At 44.9% G+C, this 15093-nt stretch overlaps 1 protein-coding gene across 3 annotated transcripts in view; it reads left to right on the forward strand.

Annotated features, from left to right (window-relative positions):
• Nucleotides 1-504: 504 nt before the first annotated feature.
• FHL2 (four and a half LIM domains 2) overlaps nucleotides 505-15093 on the forward strand; it is a 98468-nt gene continuing 83879 nt past the window's right edge. The window contains exon 1 of one of the 3 annotated variants that reach the window (XM_073614745.1): nucleotides 505-681. The gene's annotated coding sequence lies outside the window, so the exon portion shown is untranslated. Of the gene's footprint in view, nucleotides 682-713; nucleotides 971-15093 lie in introns of those variants that run through there. The other 2 variants (XM_073614746.1, XM_073614744.1) reach the window with 2 other exon arrangements.

Below are 15093 nucleotides of genomic sequence, written 5' to 3' on the forward strand. Positions count from 1 at the left end.
CATTGGTGGTCAGTACTCAGTGTGCACCCTTACATTGGTGGTCAGTACTCAGTGTGCACCCTTACATTGGTGGTCAGTACTCAGTGTGCACCCTTACATTGGCGTTCAGTACTCAGTGGGCACCCTTACATTGGCGGTCAGTACTCAGTGTGCACCCTTACATTGGCGTTCAGTACTCAGTGGGCACCCTTACATTGGCGGTCAGTACTCAGTGTGCACCCTTACATTGGCGGTCAGTACTCAGTGTGCACTTACATTGGCGGTCAGTGCTTGGCGTGTCCATAAAGCTACTGAAATGGATAGCAAGGATTTTCAAATCCGGCACAGGCCATTTTGAAGGGTCATATCACCAGAAAAATGTCACTAGTATTTTATTGAATTGCACTGACTGTGTCCTAGAAGCTCACAGTGTGCAGTAAAAGCAGAGGAAGCAATTTCAGTCCAGAAGACTGGGGTTCAGCTTTAAGTGATGAAATTGTGGGTTGCTGAGCCATGGTGAGAATGTTTAGGTCAGTCATTGTCCTGTGCACATACTTCAGATAGGTGTCTTCCAGTATAACCATCAGAGGAGCACCAGAGAGAAGATCCTCCATGTGAAGGTCCTCCATGAAGGTCCTCCTGGATGAAGACAATGGCCTGCTTGGTGTTTGATGGAGGAGGACAGAGGGGAAAGACGCTGAGGTGCGATGGCAGGACACATTCCAGGACAGACATTCATCTTCCCCATGATAAAAGGGGACAAGCTCTGAAAAAGAGAAAGTGTTAGACGGCAGATGGGATGTAAAAGAGAGAGAGAGTGGGATGTTTCGTCTCCTTATATGGGCAAATGATACGGAAGACTCCCGGGGCGCTGCGATCCGAGTCTGCCTGAACACACCGCACACCCGCCCGGACACACAGCCGACACCACCAGTGACACCGCTAGTGACACCACACCGCCACCGCCACCACCAGTGCCACCGCCACCCAGGTATTGTGTCTTTGTCTGATCGCATACAGGGCTGAGCATTCACACCATCGTGCTTTGTACTACTGCACGTGGGTTGTGTCAGTGGGCTCCGGGTGTGTGTGCGGGTCCTGGACATATATACTGGGCATACATGGATGTATATAGTGAGGGCAGGTGACAGCAGGCACAGCCTGAAGATCCATCTCATACTAGATGGCATAGGAGATTTATTCATGATGATTGGTGTCATGCTGACATCTGGTTTCAATTCATTCCAATCATTGTACGGAGCCTGATGTGTGGAGGTTCATTCATAAGCGGAGGATTTTTGTTGCAGATGGAGAAATCCATTTCTTTTATTTGTAGACTTTTTATAGTATACATCTACTGCTAATTATATGCAGATTGCTCTGGGAATTGGGCTATTTAATGGAAGGTGTACCCCAGGAGATCGGTGTACAGGAGGGGGTGATGGACGCAGAGAGAGGCATGAGCACTTTATAGAGGGCATCTTCATTTATTATTATTTATAGACGACTGAACATGGCATGTGTCATTTTAAACCCATACATGACATTTATTGTTTGTGGAATATACATGGTATTTGTAGTTTATACAAGTCACCTAATTTATTCATTTATTGTTTATAAAATATAAACGGCAATTATAGTTTATAGAATTTAGATGGCATTTATAGTTTATAGATATGGCATTAATAGTTTATAGCATATAGATGCCATTTATTGTTTAAAGACTATACATTGCCATTTATAGTTTATAGAATATAGATCTCATTTATAGTTTATAGATGGCATTTATAGTTTATAGCATATAGATGGCATTTATAGTTTATAGAATATAGAGGGCATTTATTGTTTAACGACTATACATTGCATTTATACTTTAAGGATGGCATTGTTTAAAGACTATAGGTGGCATTTATCAATTATGATATACTGTAGTGAATAGAATATTCTGTAGATGACATTTATACAGGGAATATACATGGCATTTTTAGTTTATAGAATATACATGGCATTTATTGTTTAGTTTAAACTATAATGGCATTGATAGTTTATGGAATATACAGGGATTTCAAGTTTATTGAATATACATGGCATTTATACCTTAAGGACTATACAGGCATTTATAGTTTATGGAATATACATATGGACAATAGAGGCATTTATAGTTTATGGAATATACATGGCATTTATACCTTATGGAGTGTATGGGCATTTATAGTTTATGGAATATACATGGCATTTATACCTTATGGACTATACAAGCATTTATAGTTTATGGAGTATACATGGCATTTATACCTTATGGACTATATGGGCATTTATAGTTTATGGAATATACATGGCATTTATACCTTACAGACTATACAGGCATTTATAGTTTATGGAATATACAGGCATTTATAGTGTATGAAATATTCATACCTTATGGACTATACAGGCATTTCTAGATTATGGAATATGCATGGCATTATTACTTTAAAGCAGAACTAATCCTCAGAGCAAAAATTCAGCTCACCAATCCTTAATGTGATGGCTACATTTGTTTTCCTTTTTAGACTTTTTCCCCTGGTATTTAACAAACCTAGCTGTCCAGAAAAAGTGGCAGTTAGAGGGTTGAGACAAACCTTTTCAATCTACACAGATTCATCCAATAGTCAGCCATCTTGCCATCAATAATGGTTGTGTCATGGAAGAGGATTATTTGTTTTGTCTGCCATCACATTCACTGTTTTACAACCTGCAAATTCTATGCTTACATGTTTTGGCTTCCTTAAAGCAGTAAGAATCTCAAAAAGAAATGAAATATATGTCAGTTTGCCAATTCTCAGATGTAAAGCTGTCTGACAAAAGTAGCAGTTAAAGGGCTGAGACAAACCATTAAAAGTGACAGGGGTGCTTAAAATGATCAGCTTTTATTCATGTATGTACAATCTTAAAAAAAAACAGTTTATTTAACTGATTAAAATATTTTAGCAGGAGTCCACTTTAAAGTGGTTGTAAAGCCTCAAGGTTTTTCACCTCAATGCATGCTTAAGACCCCTTTCACACTGGGGCGGTTTGCAGGCGGTATTGCGCTAAAAATACCGCCTGCAAACCGCCCCTAAACAGCCTTCGCTGTTTGTTCAGTGTGAAAGCCCGAGGGCTTTCACACTGAAGCGGTGCGCAGGCAGGACGGTGAAAAAAGTCCTGCAAACCGCTTTTTTGGAGCGGTGAAGGAGCGGTGTATTCACCGCTCCTTCACCGCTCCTGCCCATTGAAATCAATGGGACACCGCGGCTATACCGCGGCAATGCTGCGGCTATAGCCGCGCTGTACGAGGGATTTTAACCCTTTTTCGGCCGCCAGCGGGGGTTTAAACCGCACCGCTAGCGGACGAATACCGCTGCAAGAACGACGGTACAGCAGCGCTAAAAATAGCGCTGTTGTACCGCCGACGCCCCCACCGCCCCAGTGTGAAAGGGGCCTTAAGGTGAAAAACCTTCTGTGCTGCAGCCAGGGCTGCTGTTTAAAATCATGGGGGCCGTACAGCCTACCTGGCAGGGCCCTCCTTCCCCCCTGAAAATAATAAATTACATTTTCGCTAAAAATAATCTAAAATCATTATTAGTGGACATAAATATAACAAAATTCCTGCTAAATCAAAAATATAAAACTGCATTGAGTTAATAAATAAAGTTCTGTGTGTGAATGAGGTTTCCATCCTAAAGTGACCCCACTGTGTGCCCTTAGCAGCTCCCAGCGGGAGGGAGAAAAGAGGAGGGAAGCCAGCAGTGTTGTTAGGGAAAGGGCACAAGGGGGGGGCCTGAACAGCAGGGGGGTGGCGATGATCATAGCGATGGAAAGGGGGCGGGAGGTGCACTTACTAGAATTAATCCCCTTACTGTGCAACCATAGAGGGAGAGGAGGTGAAGCCGGCATCGCTACATGGGGAGCCACAAGAGGTGTCAGCAATAAGGCAGTACAGTCAGCCTTCCTGCTCGGCAGGTGCCCGGGCCCCCCTTTTAAACTGATGGAGCCCAGTACAGGAGGGCTGGTTGTACTGCCTTATCAGCGGCCCTGGCTGCAGCTGCCCGTGAAACCGCCCCAGCAGCAGGACTCAGGAGCAAGCCCGCAAGAGTAGTCCCATGAAAAGTAGCTTTCTGTGGGAGCACCCAATAAAGAGGAGGGGCCTGGTACGGCAGTGGGGCACCTCAGAAGAAGAGGATTGGGGCTGCTCTGTGCAAAACCATTGTACAGAACAGGTAAGTATAACATGTTTGTTATTTTTTTTAACCACTTGCCAACCGCCGCACACAGATGTACGTCGGCAGAATGGCACAGGCAGGAAAATGGGCATACCCGTACCTTTGAATTTGCCGCCTATCGGGCGCGCCGCGGGAGTATGCCTGCGGGTCCAGCGAACTCGATGTTCGCTGGGGGCCCACAATTGCGGTGAGAGGCAGAACGGGGAGATGCCTATGTGAACAAGGCATTTCCCTGTTCTGCCTAGCAACATGACAGGGATCTACTGCTCCCTGTCATTGGGAGCAGTGGTCTCTGTCATGTTGTAGTGAGCCCATCCCCCCTACAGTTAGAATCATTCCCTAGGACACACTTAACCCCTTGATCGCCCCGTAGTTTTTAACCCCTTCCCTGCCAGTGACATTTATACATTAATCAGTGGCTATTTGTAGATCTGATCGCTGTATAAATGACAGTGGTCCCAAAATAGTATCAAAAGTGTCCGATGTGTCTGCCATAATGTCGCAGTCCTAATAAAAATCGCAGACCACTAATAAAAAAAATAATAAAAATGCCATAAATCTATCCTCTATTTTGTAGATGCTATAACTTTTGCGCAAACCAATCGATATACGCTTATTGATTTTTTTTTTACCAAAAATATGTAGAAGAATACATATTGTCCTAAACTGTGGAAGAAATTTGTTTTTTTTATATGTATTTTTTGGGGATATTTATTATAGCAAAAAATAAAAAATATTGCTTTTTTTTTCAAAATTGATGGCCTTTTTTTGTTTATAGCGCAAAAAATAAAAACTGCAGAGGTGATCAAATACCACCAAAAGAAAGCTCTATTTGTGGGGAAAAAAGGATGTCAATTTTGTTTGGGTACAACTTCAAACAACCGCGCAATTGTCAGCTAAATCGACCCAGTGCCTAATCGCAAAAAATGCTCTGGTAAGGAAAGGGGGTAAAATCTTACAGGGCTGACAAGGGTTTACAAGCCCTTTAATGTGTTAATCACTTATGCAAAGTCCATCTTAATCTACTAGTTCATCTTACACTCCCCTATCCAGACAGTGCTGTTGTCCAAGGGTGTCTCCATTGCTCCTTCATAGATAGAGAAGCTACCCTAAGACAGGAAGTTTGTCACTGTCAAAAAGAAAAGAAAAAAGAATGCTGCTGTCTAAGGGTAGCTCCTCCATAGACTGAGTGGAGGACTGAGGGTAGCCACCCTAAGACAGGAAGTGTGTTACCAGCTGAATCACTGGGTGAAATAAAGGGAAAATGGAAAACAAATTCAGCCAACGCACCCAAAGATTGGCAAGCAGCAGTACATAAAATATTTGTTTTTGAGTTTAGATATTCTTTAATGTGTGCCTTATGTTTGGATACCCAAAAAACAAATAGAATTTACAATGTAGCCTCCTAAGATTTCTTTTTTACAATAAATGTAATCTGTCATGAGACAAAAAGGTAAACAAAAAAGCTGTCAGAGCTGACATTTGTTTCTGAGAATTTGTTTGGCTGCAATGCTGTTTCTCAGTCTTCATTGCTTTTTTGGTGTCTGATCCAGTACAAATAGTTGGACCAAGTCTTTGTGGCTTTAATTATTACTTCCTTGCTCTAGATCAATTTTTCCCCAACCTTTTTTCACTCAAGGCACCCTTTAAAATGATGAACAATCTTGAGGTACCCTCCAATATTATGGACAGTCTTGAGGCGCCCCATTCTAAAATGTAAAAACTATTCTAGTTTTACATAATGCAGCAACATCAATACACGTAGGAGACCCAACGTTAGAGGTGATTTATTCTTCCAAAGCAAATACACTTTTACAAACTGGTACTGACTAGTATTCCAATGTTTCTCTTCTCCCTCAGTTTTTCTCCATCACTTAGCTAATGAGAACCCAAAGCTGATGGAGAGAGGTAAGGGAGGGTCAAACAAGGATTATATACAGGCAACTGACATCCTCCCTATCAACTGATGATGTAATTGGTCGTTAGGAGGTTGGCAGCTGGAACGTTGTAATGGTGCACAATGAAAACCGGTGGCTTTGTGTAACTAAAAAGGCAGGTTTAGTCCATCCACTGGCTTGTATACAATATTGGGGCAATTTTTAGGCATTTCGCCAAGGCACCCCTGAATAAACCTCAAGGCACCCCAGTGTGCCTGGGCACCCTGGTTGAAAAAGGCTGGCCTAGATCAGTCTGTCAGAAGTATTAAAGTATAAAAGTATATGTAAAGGCAAAAATGTTTTTTTTTTTTTTAATAAAGTGGGGAGGGATTAGAACACCTGTCAGGTTTTTATTGCCGTGTGTGTCTCTGTTGGGGTCCACCCTCTTTATTTGTCCTGCTTACCATTATCATTGAGAGTGAAAGTCAAGCAAAATTCCATATTTTGGGTTGTCCCCAGAACAGGGATAGCGGGGAAATCTTCCAATGGCCAGTTCCAGTGTCCCTGGTGACACCCCAGGCTTCTCTCAATTTGTAGGGATTTCCAGTTCCTGTTTTGGCTATGAGACAGGAAGTGAAGAGAAATTTCTCACATGGAACACAGGTGGGAAAAAAGTTTTGCAATTATTTATTAAGTCACAGTTGATTCAACAGTTATGTTTTAAAAGCAGATCAGCAATATTACAACTTCTAATACATATTGCTTTGAATAATAGTGCCCATAACAAGATGCTGTGCTTTAAATATTTTACATATCCATGTCTTAAACCCTTAAAAATGTTGTGTGCTATAATTGCAACCATATGTGCTCTTATATCTTTCAAACACTGTGGATAATGATCACTGGGGATCTGGCTTTTAATGTGTCAGTAAGTATTATAAATGACTGATAATAATATTGGCTGCCAATTTTTCTTCACTTTTCATGATAGGTTCCTTTAAAAAACATTAAGGGGTCAAATCTATTATGTGTTAAACCCACGGCATTTTTAGCTTAACCTACTGAGCACATTAAAATAAACATTCCCTAGTAAACTATTTGTTAAAATTCTTACCCCAGCAATCACAGTTTACAACTTTCAATGGTGCTGGCTCCTGTTCTCTCAGTGCTGCTTCCCTGAACTTCACCGGAAAGAGTTAACAGTGGCATAGCTCCCAACTGTCCCTGATTTCGAGGGACTGTCCCTGATTTGGAGCAATGTCCCTCTGTCCCTCTTTCCCCCTCATTTGTCCCTCATTTTGGTCTGATCTATATAGTTGTATATAAAATGCACTTTTTATCTTTCAAAAAGCGTTTCCCAGGGCTAAACCTTTCATCTATTTCTAAATTGCTGCATTTGTAAATTTTAGGAGCCAATATAAAGGAATTATGGTAAAAAAAAGTCCCTTATGGATTTAATTAACCCTTTTTTTTTTGTTAATTCTCCTTTTAAAGGGGTGTGGCAGGGGGAGTGTCCTATGCCTACATACATTTGCTAGTAGGTGTCCCTCATTCCCATCTCAAAATGTTGGGAGGTATGCAGTGGACAGTGCAGTCTCCAGTTGGTCTGTTAGCTTTGAGAATGGAGGGGAAAGTGGAGGAAGGAGCAGGGGAGTTCCTTGTCATCCTAGGCTATGGGGCTGTGTGTTTCTATTGTTGCACAGTGTAGAGAGACACAGCTTTAGTCCCTGCATGTAGGGATGACTCCATAAGAGGTTGCAAGAGAGAGGAGCCAACCTAAAACAGGAAACCTGGGGCAGTGTGATTATATCAGTGTAAACTAGAACATAGGCAAGGAATAAAAGATGACAAAGCTGCATACTCTGTAAGTGTACTTTCACACTGAGGCGTTGGGGGCGTCGGCGGTAAAGCGCCACTATCTTTAGCGGCGGCGGCGGTAAAGCGCCGCTATCTTTAGCGGCGCTTTACCGTCGTTTTAGCGCCACTATTCAGACGCTAGCAAGGTGCTTTTAACCCCCACTAGCGGCCGAAAAAGGGTTAAAATGCCCACTAAGCGGCGCTGTCCATTGATTTCAATGGGCAGGTGCGCTTTAGGAGCGGTGTATACACCGCTCTTACAGCGTTGCAAAGATGCTGCTTGCAGGACTTTTTTTACCGTCCTGCAAGCGCACCGCTCCAGTGTGAAAGCACTCAGCTTTCACACTGGAGTGAGAGGAGAGGTTCTTTACAGGCTTTATTTTTAGCGCTGTAGCACCTGTAAAGTGCCTCAGTGTGATAGCAGTCTGAGTGATTAAATCAGTTAATGAACGTGCTTAAAAACTGAGGGTTTGTTATCCCTTTAGGAGCCCTAACTGTTTAGCAGAAGGGATGAGAGTATAAAGCCACGGCAGCTGCATACATACAGGGGATGCCATTGCGACCCAGCCCCATGCTCCAGGGGGCCTGTGCATCCCTGTACACCTGGATAGGAGGGCAGCGCAGGGCAGTAGCATGTATAGAAACCGATCCCTCCATTTAGCCACTGAATGCCTGCTTTTCCTTCTCTCCCTCCTGCAGATATTCAGCAGCAGCAGGAGGGAAATGGAGGGCATCGGTTCCTTTACATGCCACTCCTGCCGCCTCTCTATCCCTGTTCTCCAGCCTCTGTGTTCTTCCCTGCACCCCCCCCCCCCCCCAGCGTTGCCGGGTTTCCCCCTCCCCCGGCTGCTACAGGGGATCTGTCAGGATGGAGATCGGGAAAGGTGGCGGTAAATGTGTCATTTAACGGCCCCTTCCTTGTTTTAATTAATAGAGTCAGTCATTAATAGAGTTTTTTTTCATAATTGGGGCATAGTAAACTGTGTTTACTATGCTTCAGTTTAAGAATGAATGGGAAGCACTGCACATTCATTGTTCATTCATTCTGTGAAGCTGCAGAGAAAGGGACAGTAGAATCTGTCTTCGTTCCCTTTTTCTGTTTAAACCCTTGATATTTCACCCAAGCCCGCTGTGACGGGAGTCACTTTGGGCAGGGTGCCCGTGGAACCCAGCTTCACTTGGTTTCAGCTCCCCATGCCCCTCTTATGTCTAAGTTACCCTGTGTCTATTAGGGGCACAGATTGACCGAGAAAAGTATGAAAAACTACTTAATGGAAACTGAGAATGTGGTTTGGATTACTTCAGATGAGGCAGCAATATTTATCAACAGTATCTCTCAAGAAATATATAAAGACTATTCCTGATGTGTTGATTCTGAACTATACATGTTCATTGAAAGAGCTGGTCACATTGGCCTCTGTTCAATGTAGGAGTCGAACAGTCTGTTACCGGAGGTCTCCTGCTATTGTCTGAAGGTGCTATTTGTTTTCTGCTAAGCATGTCTGTCCCATTATTAATTGTTAATTATGTTCTTAGTTACAGCTTGTATTGTTAGGGTAATATGATCAGGAAGGGAATGTCCTCCTGTGGGGTATATATATATATTCTGTTTGAGTTTCTATAAAAGTATTCCATGTTCATACACTATTGTCGGCTAGTCTTGTACGATTGGCTATAATATCTGCTCTCTATGTTCAGACTGGAGGAAGTGGTATACTGACGGAAGCACTCAAGCGGAGTGTGTGACGGTTCCATCACACCCCCCCAACAGGGGTCCTGAAATATGTAAAAGATAAAAAAATTATAAAAAAAAAAAACTATAAAAATAAACAAAACAAACAATAAATAAACCAAACTAAAAAAACACCAGTGGCGGAACTACCAGGGTCGTAAAGGTTGCACTTGCAGCTGGGTTCTGGCATTCTGCCACCCCAAGATGGCAGGAAGGTGGCCCGCTGCGGGACCGTAATAAAGGGTCCCACAATGGGAGTAAAGGGCCCTTGGATCAGTGGGAAAGGTCCCAGTCGGGGAGCCAGAGGGGCCCTTCATGGTTTCTTGCAGCCGGGCCCTGAAGGTTCTAGTTACGCCTCTGATCCACGGTATCAATCTACAGCTTTTTTCCAATAACCAGTATGAAGCTATGTCACTTACAGTGCCATTTCTGATTCTAGCTTTGTCCCTGAACTATCTGGGTAATGTCACAGAGGCTTAGGCTGGCCATAGACGGATTGAATCTTGGCCGGTTCCTGCTGAACCGGCTGAGATTCGAACCATGTATGGGCAAGCTGAATGTACCAAGTTGATTGATCGATCAAATGGGTACAACCAGCCTGCTGAATTTACTTGCGATTATCACTAGCAGCTGGTATAGACGCTAGCAATAATCACTGTCTTCTCCCAGCAGGGACAGCTTCCTCCGCCTTTGTGGTTGCAGGAAAGAAATTTGCTCTGTGTGTGGCTTGCCGGAGGGAAGTGTCTCACAAGTACTTTTCTTAGCAGTGCTTCTGCTCTCGCCTTCCAGACAGAGGGTGTTTTCCCACACAATGTTGCAGGCATGACCCATTCATGTTTCCTAGTACGAGATTTTATCTGGACAGATTTATTCAAACATTTACCTGATACTGTCAAACTTCCAGTATACAGTAATTTATGGGTGCGGAACATAGTAAAACACACATACTGTATCAGCGTCCAGTGCTAAAAGACCAAGTGACAGTGCTTCTTATACTGTTTTATTTTGCTTTGAGGGCCTGTAGATAAATGTCAACTACAGAACAAAATATTTTTACCTATTTTCGCAGGCCTCATCACACCCCGCGATTCAGGATCGTGGGCAGAATCACGATTCTGCCTGTGATCTCAAATCCTGTGACAATGGCAGCCCAACGAGCCACACACGTTTGGGTGACATTATCCTTCAATGACACTTCAAACGTGATGCAATTCTGCTGCGATTGTTGCTGGACAGGATTGCACTGCAAACTGCGCCTTCACAAATCACGTGAAGCTTGATGCCTGAAAAGCAGTAGGAATTTATTTTCCGGTGACAAACGCACATGCGGCATGCAGGATCATGTGAAAATTGCATGTCAAAATGGTGTGGCGGGAACGCTCGTTCCTGCTATGCAATAATGTGAATAGGGCCTCAGACAAAAAAAGTTTGTTTCCTTTAAGAATCAGTCATTGCCTGAGTAGAAATGTCAGTTCCCTGTGTGGAAGCAGTATCTCTCTGCAGAGGTCCAAAACACCACCCTAGTGAGTGCCAACTAGAGATCTAAATTTAGTGGTAAGTTTGAGCTTTGCTGAATGCAGTGTTACAAGTTACAGGTCTCAATCAGTAGGGGGCATGGTGGGCCTCTGCAGTAAGGGTCCCACCCTGTAGTATGCCAACAGGCAGTGACGGCCGGTGCTCAATATTTTTTTTGGGGGGGGGCGGCAAACTAACCCCCCCGTATGGGAGACGGACAGGGATGCGGCGATTGACACCCCCCCCCGCTGGAGACGGACAGGAAGGTGATGATCAGAGGCCTTACCTTAGGAGCAGGGGGAGGAAGAGCTGGGCCGTTGCTTCTCCTCCTGGCCCAAGGGGAAGTGTGTCCTGAGACACAGGAGTCTTAGGACCCTTTTCCTGATTAATTCGCTATTGTCACACAACTGGGTGGGCTCAGGGCGCAGTGCTGTGCGCCCCGAGCCCTCCCTTTTTTGAAGCCAATTAATACCTCTACCTCTAAATAGGCTCTAATCTTGTGCTTAAAAAAAAAAAGCCACATTGAAATCCATGCATCCGGCGCCCTGCATGTAGATTAGGGGCCAGCGCATGGATTAGGGGGGCCACCACTGCTGACAGGCTTTCTACTCTGCTTTGGAAAGAAACACCTTTTGCTTTACTGCACTTGCAAACCTCCCAACTTTTAAAGATGGGAATGAGGGACACCTATTAGCAAAAGTATGTAGGCACAGGACACACCTCCTGCCACGCCCCCTTAAAGTGATTGTAAAGTTTCAATTTTTTTTTCATTAAAATAATAAACATGTTATACTTACCTGCTCTGTGCAGTGGTTTTGCACAGAGCAGTGGCGTTGTTAGGCGGGTGCGGGGGGTGCGGGGGGTGCGGGCCGCACCTGGGTGACACCCGCCAGAGGGGTGACACCTGTAGGTAGCGGCACGCACTGCTAACACTGCCCGCTGCCCTGATCTGCGCCTCAAGTCTTGTGCTGTGTCCCTCAGCGCAGCGGACTGAAGCCGCCTCCCCCTCCTCTCTGTTTACATCCACACAAGAGGAGGAGGAGCCCGAGGGACACACAGGGCTGTGTGTATCTGTCCACGCTGTTCTGAGGTCTGTAAACTTTATGTATATGTGGGTGGACATGTGCAGGAGGTGTCTATACTAATGGGGGGTCTGCACTGAGGGGGGATTCTATACTAATGGGGGGTCTGCACTGAGGGGGGATTCTATACTAATGGGGGGTCTGCACTGAGAGGGGATCCTATACTAATGGGGGTCTGCACTGAGGGGGGATTCTATACTAATGGGGGGTCTGCACTGAGGGGGGATTCTATACTAATGGGGGCTCTGCACTGAGGGGGGATTCTATACTAATGGGGGCTTTGCACTGAGGGAGGATTCTGTACTAATGGGGGCTCTGCACTGAGGGGGGATTCTATACTAATGGGGCTGGCAGTGAGGGGGGATTCTATACTAATGGGGGCTCTGCACTGAGGGGGGATTCTATACTAATGGGGGCTCTGCACTGAGGGGGGATTCTATACTAAAGGGGGCTCTGCACTGAGGGGGGATTCTATACTAATGGGGGTTGGCACTGAGGGGGGATTCTATACTAATGGGGGTTGGCACTGGGGGGGGATTTTATACTGATGGGGGTCTGCACTGAGGGGGGATTCTATACTAATGGGGGCTCTGCACTGAGGGGGCATTCTATACTAATGGGGGCTCTGCACTGAGGGGGGATTCTATACTAATGGGGATTGGCACTGAGGGGGGATTCTATACTAATGGGGGCTCTGCACTGAGGGGGGATTCTATACTAATGGGGGTTGGCACTGAGGGGGGGATTTTATACTGATGGGTGTCTGCACTGAGGGGGGATTCTATACTGATGGGGGAGACTGCACTGAGGGGGGATTCTATACTGATGGGGGGACTTCACTGAGAGGGGATTCTATACTAATGGGGGGGTCTGCACTGAGAGGGGGATTCCATACTGATGGGAGTAAGCACTGAGGGGGGGATGTATGTACTGATGGGGGGTCTGCACTGAGGTGGGAGGTTGATACTGATGGAGGGGGGTCTGCAGACTCTGCACTGAGGGAGGGTGTCTGTACTGATGGGGGGTCTACAATAAGGGAGGGGAGTCTGTACTGAGGGAGAGGGTCAGTACTTAGTGGGGAGTCTATACTGAGGAAAGGGGGTCTGCACTGAGCAGGGGTCTGTACTGAGGGAGGGGAGTCTGTACCTAGTGGGGGGGTCTATATTCATGGAAGGGGGTCTGTACTAAGGGAGGGGGGCTATATTGATGGAGTGGGGTCTGTAGTTAGTGGAGGGGGGTATGTACTGAGGTAGTTGGTGGAGGAGGGGGTGACACCAATTTTTTCGGCACCGGGTGACACCAACCCTAGTGACGCCACTGGCACAGAGTGGCCCACATCCTCCTCTTCTCGGGTCCCTGCCGGCACTCCTGGCTCCTCCCTCTTGTCGGGTACCCCCACAGCAAGCAGCTTGCTACGAGCCAGACTGCTGCTCTGTGTGGCCATTCACATATGAAGCCACAGTTTGGTCCCGCCCTCCATCTTCTGATTGGCTCACTGGCTGTGATTGACAGCAGCGGGAACCAATGGCTCCCGCTGCTGCCAATAGCCAATCCGGAGTGTGAGTCGCCAGAGAGGCAAGACTTTTGTGGACATTGCTGGATCGAGCGGGGGCTTGGGTAAGTATTAGGATGGCTGGGGATGCTGCATGCAGAAGGTTTTTTACCTTCATGCATAGAATGCATGAAGGTAAAAAACCTTGTGTCTTTACAACCACTTTAAAGGAGAATAAATTAAAAAAAAAGAATAGTTAAACCCACAAGTGCCTTTTTTACCACTACTATTCCTGTATACTGGCTTTTGAAATATACAAATGCAGCAATTTAGAAATTGGAAAAAAAGAGCATTTTATATACCAAAATGAGGGACAAATGTGGAGGAAATGGGACAGAGGGTAATGCCACTTCTATCATTCTGCTCTCTTAATAATCTATAGTTCAATCTCTTCTTTAGTGACGCTTTGTAAAAAAAAAAAAAGAAGAAAAAAAAAGAGGGACAGAGGGAGATTGTTTCATATGAGAAACAGTCCCTCCAAATCAGGGACAGTTGGGATCTACAGTGGGGATGGAAAGTATTCAGACCCCCTTAAATTTTTCACTCTTATTCTCGTTATATTGCAGCCATTTGCTAAAATCATTTAAGTTCATTTTTTCCTCATTAATGTACACACAGCACCTCATATTGACAGAAAAACACAGAATTGTTGACATTTTTGCAGATTTATTAAAAAAGAAAAACTGAAATATCACAATGGTCCTAAGTATTCAGACCCTTTGCTGTGACACTCATATATTTAACTCAGGTGCTGTCCATTTCTTCTGATCATCCTTGAGATGGTTCTACACCTTCATTTGAGTCCAGCTGTGTTTGATTATACTGATTGGACTTGATTAGGAAAGCCACACACCTGTCTATATAAGACCTTACAGCTCACAGTGCATGTCAGCAAATGAGAATCATGAGGTCAACGGAACTGCCTGAAGAGTTCAGAGACAGAATTATGGCAAGGCACAGATCTGGGCAAGGTTACAAAAAATTTCTGCTGCACCCAAGGTTCCTAAGAGCGCAGTGGCCTCCATAATCCTTAAATGGACGTTTGGAACCACCAGAACCCTTCCTAGAGCTGGCCGTCAAACTGAGCTATCGGGGGAGAAGAGCCTTGGTGAGAGAGGTAAAGAAGAACCCAAAGATCACTGTGGCTGAGCTCCAGAGATGCAGTCGGGAGATGGGAGAAAGTTGTAGAAAGTCAGCCATCACTACAGTCCTCCACCAGTCTGGGCTTTATTGCAGAGTGGTCCAATGGAAGCCTCTC

Source organism: Aquarana catesbeiana, linkage group LG02 (genome assembly GCF_042186555.1).
Source record: "Aquarana catesbeiana isolate 2022-GZ linkage group LG02, ASM4218655v1, whole genome shotgun sequence".
NCBI classification, from domain to species: Eukaryota; Metazoa; Chordata; class Amphibia; order Anura; family Ranidae; genus Aquarana; species Aquarana catesbeiana.